Source organism: Cupressus sempervirens, chromosome 9, assembly GCF_028749045.1.
Source record: "Cupressus sempervirens isolate cs-2001-9-10 chromosome 9, ASM2874904v1, whole genome shotgun sequence".
NCBI classification, from domain to species: Eukaryota; Viridiplantae; Streptophyta; class Pinopsida; order Cupressales; family Cupressaceae; genus Cupressus; species Cupressus sempervirens.
This window is the reverse complement of record NC_143126.1, coordinates 337436941-337442940: the sequence shown is the minus strand read 5'-3', so window position 1 is coordinate 337442940 and position 6000 is coordinate 337436941.

Here is a 6000-nt window from a genome sequence, read left to right as displayed (position 1 = left end):
ATTTATCACACTTATATCAATCTATTTTCAACAATTTATACAACATCAAAGTAACAATGTAGAAGAAATATACACAAACACAACATTTACATATGCAATTACAGTATAGATTTCATTCCTCTATGGTTCCTTCACATTGGGTCATGGTAAAGAAAGTTTTACTAATTAGTTAAGTCTCAAATACAATGCTCATGATCATAATAAAATACTATATACATAATCTCATAAGAAAATGCGTAAAAGAAATTGATATAATGAAATACATCTAATTAATAACATCCACTACACATGTCATAGGATATGCAAGAATAGATACAATTCCATCAAAATACAAGATACATGATAGCACACACATCAAATAAATAGAAGTATCCAAGGTAGGAATAAGAATGATAAAGGTACAATTGCATCATTGACCTTCCAATATCTATAAATCCGAGGGAGATCCAAATGGTAAGAAGTCACTACTTCTTGACTGCATGGTTACCTAGTCAGGTTTCCACTCCCACCATGTAGGGAAGATAATGAAAAATCCATATACAACTAAACAAACCATAAAATATTCCTAAGAAAGGAACCCTAATAGCCAAATCTACCTCAAGGGTAACACAAACTACTCAAGAAGAAAATATAGCCAAACTTGAAAGAACACTCATCCAATACAAACACCACATACCAAGTCAACATACATATACCAAGTATATATCAAGTACTAAAATCATGAGATAAAGTCCACAAAATATATCCATCTCAAGTCAAAAGACACATGTTTAATCTCAAGTGTTGAGTTATCTTGGACTCGTCACTCTATACCCCAAACCCTCAATGTGACACATGTGAAACTAGAATACCCTCTCATGAAGATGAGGAAAACTAGTCATACCTCTCACTAGGTATCATCCTCTTCCTATCCTTAGCCTATAAAAGAACTCAAGGCACAGGCAAGGTAAACATGTCCAACTTATCTTTTAAATGTATCTTAAGGAAAAGGGCTAGGAAAGATATTTTATTTGCTATGTTATCACTTATTACACAACTTACAATAGGTTACCCTAGTACTGACCACTTTGGGTCCTAGACCCCTATTGCAAGCAACTCCCAAAGAAACAAACCTAGACAACCTCTCATAAGCACATAAATCATAGCTATGTTCCATACAACAACACCCATAATAATAGAACTTGGTTCCTTAACAAGAAACCCAAAAATAATTTGGTTCTCAAAACCAAAGTCATCATATATGTTCACCAAATAAATTTAATAAAATAAGCCTCAGTTTTAAATCATAAAGTATATCCTAATATCTAGTCAAATAACCATCATAAAATAAATCTTAAAAGATGCATTTGATGCACATCCTAGTTTGGTAAGCTAAATATTTCACATAAAAGCTATCACAAAATAAAACATCACATTAAAATTTTCAAAACCCATCACAAAAAAAATACCACAAAACCTCAAATAAACACACATCAAATAATATAAGGTTCCGTTGAATGATTTGGGTTAGATTGTTTTTTAGAAGTTTTGTTTGATTATATAAAGGTTATAAAAGTGTAGATAAATTTAGTATGTTAATTATCTAAAAAAGTGTAGAATTCATTATTATATATGAAATCAATAATATTTAACAATAAAGATAAAACATTTTAAAAGTTCATAACATTAAGTTTTTATGCATTTTCTCTATGTAAATCAATTGGTAATTTAAATGTTATAATCTCATATGGAATGATACAAATCTGCAACCTATATCGATGGAAAGATAATTTAATTTCACCCATTTTTTGTAATCACCAATCTTATAGAGAAGTTAATTTGAATGGTGTAACATATGAATATTCCTAGCAACACTATTTAGATTTGACGGTTACCAATTTAGAAGAAAGAGAATAACTTTTGTTTGAACTGTTGGATCTTCATGAAAATCAAGAAAAATATACATAATAGACTTATTTACAATAAAAAGAAGACATTTTCCTAATTATATATTTTGTAAAATCTATGAGTGATTGTTTGTGTGTGTCTAATTGAAATATCAAGCTTAAATAGGCCTAGTTTTAGCATGACAATCAATATTTGACCATGTCCATACAAAAAATTGACATATGATTTTTATATATGTTAAATAAAATCCAAATGGGTGTCTAAAAGTATCTTTAAATTTTTGATAAAATATATTAAATTAAAGTTATAGAAAAATCACATGTTTCAAACCCTCAAATTGACACACAAGTGACTGCAAACAAATTTATTTATAATAAGCCTATAAATATATTTTTAAACTAAATTTATATAAAATAGTTAAATAATAATTATAAATACTAGCACCATGATTTATTTTAAATATTCTCTCCTAAGGTTTCCAAATAAACTTTCTCATAATATCAATTATGTCATAAACAATTTTTTTAATAAAGTTCTACTAATCTCTATCTATTAGAAAATTGAAGATCCTCATTCAAATTTTAAGCTAAATTGACAATCAAGAAAGCACAAAGAATATAATCTTTCCAACAGAAATTGAAAAGATATTTGAAAACCCCTACATTCAAACAACAAGTTGGTTTATTAAGATGAAGAAGAATCTAATTGTAGACTTTAATCCTAAACTTCAAAAAAAATCTTTTACTTGAAGATTTGAATACATAACTTGTAACCTGTCTTCTAAAATCTTTGTTCTAAATTATGTTCTTGTTCTCCCAAAAATCTTCTTCCTTCAAAAAGATAAGAATGACCTATTAAAAAATAATAAATAAATAAATAAAAATAATAAAATTAAAGTTTCTAAAATTAGTAAACTTACAAAAGAAGGTAACCCAACTAGGATAAAATAATTTTTTTTTTTGTTTTATTATATTTTTAAAAATAAATAAAATCACTTTACTTTTTTAAGAAAAAAAAAATATGATTTCTACGTTTTCCCTTTTATTTTAATATTAAATAAATAAATATTCTTTCTTTTAAATTAAATAACTTATTCTCGAGTCAAAATTTTATTTTAATTTTATTAATTAATGTGCAATTAAATTACATATAATTAGATTAATCATTAATAATAATTAAAGCCCACTAATTTTGTACAACTCCAATTTTATTATCGTTGATTAAATACTCGTGATAAATTAATATTTAGACTTAAATATTTTTATTTATCCCTTTTCCAACTTTCACATTTAGACTTTTTAAATCAAGTCTTTTAAATAAATAAAAAAAAAATATTTAATTAATTTAATTTCCCAATTAATTAAATATATTGGTATAATAATTCTTCCTTCAATTTAAAATTTTTTCAATAATTTTGATATTGTGTGATTGATCTAAATATCACAATTAAATCTTTTACCAAATAAATAAAATAGTCAAATCCACATTAGCAAAAACATTGAAAATCCAAACTCAAACAACACACTCAAAGACAAACTTGCGGGCTTTGAAAGGGGTAGAGAGTCAAGTACAAGTCCTCCTTATAGGACAAGTGTTTAGACTATGGATGGGATTGGACCTAATCATTATCTTCCCATTCTTATCATTGAGTTATTGTGATAGGGCATGCTCATCCTGGCAATTTAGGGAAGCCGATGTTCAGTACTTGCAACCAACATAAAAGATGAGCAAGTACATATGCATATATACAACTAAACTAGACATGCAATTGTAGGGAGTGGTACATCATGTAGATCCTAACTAGCAAGTGACTACGACTCCCTCCCTTAACCATATCAAACATAAAAGTAAAATAGACACATATGCCATACACATGCAAGTATGGGGTAAGTGCCATAATGAATCATGAGTCAACTCATCAAATGCTTAGATATAACAATGCATTACAATGAATGTAAAAAAAATATCATTAAAGATATATCATTTGACATCATTATGAAATCAATCACATTTACAAACTAAGAATCATTAAAGAAACATTAACGTGTAAGTAATCATAATCATTAGACAACACGTGACATATAATCAACTATGTAATCATAAATGATATTTTGAAGTCATGAAATAACATCATACCATATATCTTTAAAACTAACACATGTATGAAATAGGCCTAAAAGAGTTCAACATAAACAATATAAAGAAAACTATGCGTGGGCAGTACAATACATTCTTGCATTATGAAGAAAAGAGGGGAGTAATGTGACCCCAACTCAACTCCATAGAGGGAGCTTAGATTTTGATGTCTAAGTCTAGCTCTACGGGAAGAATAACTCAAAATTCTTCAAAAAATTTCATTGAGAAATTGATGCCATGTTTAGATAGAGTGTCTATGATTGTGTTGGCCTCTTGGTAAATATGGGACACCTTGAAGTCCTCAAATTTATAGAGTACGGGGTGAATTTGCAAGATGTATTTGTTAAGATACCAGGTGTCCATTTCAACCTTGATAATTACTTAGGTAAAAGTTGTGAGTCACCTTCAAGGTGGATTCTTTGGATACCTATCCTTAAGCCTTAAAGGATTTGTTCAATAGTAGCTAAACGTCCTTCTTGGTTATTGGTTCCAATTTGAATTTTCTCTATAGTTAATGCTAAGTTGCTTCCATATGAGTTCCTAGCCACCACCTAATTCTTGAGGGACTCAAATTTCCCTTGGAAGCACCATCAAAATTTATCTTTATCCAATCCCTAATAGGAGCAATCCAATGGGCCTCGGTGCAACTTTGACATTTGGGATTAACCTTCCCAAGCCCATTTATAGGTCTATATTTGATCAAAGGCCATTGTGTTTGTATTGTTCTCATAAAAAAGAGACAATAGGAAAATATTGCATTGAAGTGTAAACCAAGCTTATTTTTAAGCCAATTTTTTTTTTTTGATTGGTAAATGACCAAAGGCTAGATTAATTATTGTTATTTATTATAATTAATTATTTATGTGTTAAGTAAATTTGAACTCAAGCCTTCTCACATAAGAGGCTCACAAGTTACTATTGTGTTGTAGGCTCTTGCCTATTTTAAACACAAATTAATATCATATATTAGATGAATTTTTAAAAATAAAATTTATAAATACAAGGTGTGCATATAGCTAAAATAGTCATGTTGGATGAAGAAATATTTCTCATGAATAATGAATATTGTTAAAAAGGATGTGAGTCATTGAAGAAATGGAACTATTGTATATAAGTTGAAAGAAAATATGGAGAATTTTTTTATTGATAGAGAAGTTTAAAAATGAACATCTTATACAAAGTAAGTTTGGTTTTTCTTATTCTTCAAATATTTTAAGGTGGCAATGATGAATATTAAAAATAAACAAGAGAGATTGAAGAAGGATGTTGACAACTAAAAGTTCACACAAGAACATGAGGTACATATACACATGACATTTTAAATGTAATTTTAGTAAATTTATACAATAAAGTTAATGAGATTTATAAATAACTACTCTAAAATTCTTTAGGAATAATTGTTCTTCCACTATTTGTCAAAGTGTATCCCTAGGAATGGTGTCAAAAAATATAATGATGTAATAGTCAACAATAGATTTTTTAGGTATAAGAATAGCCTTCCATTTTTGTTTTTTTCCTATTGACTGATTTTACACTCTAGAATACTATATAAAAGATCCCTAGTAATAGGATTGACCATAGTGGTATAGTAATTGAGATTTATAATGTCTCCACTTTTGTGAAGGGTATAACAACACTAATTTTTCATTGAAATAGAAATATGTTTTTTCTAAACATGCCAAATAACTGAGAGGGGAGAAAATCACTTATTCCCAATAAAACTCAAAAAATTTTCCAACTCTTAGTTAACACTTAAAAAAATCCATTTCTACTTAAGCTCTTCCAGTTAAAGCAAAACAATCTATTGTTAGAAAGAAAAACATGAAAGCATAGAAACACTAATAAAATGAATACCAAATTTTACATGGAAAATCCAACTAGGGAAAACCATGGAGAAGATAATTCAATTAAGGTGAAACCAATTTGGTGATTTTGTACAACAAGGATAACTTCTTGAACAAGGGGTACTATCAATAG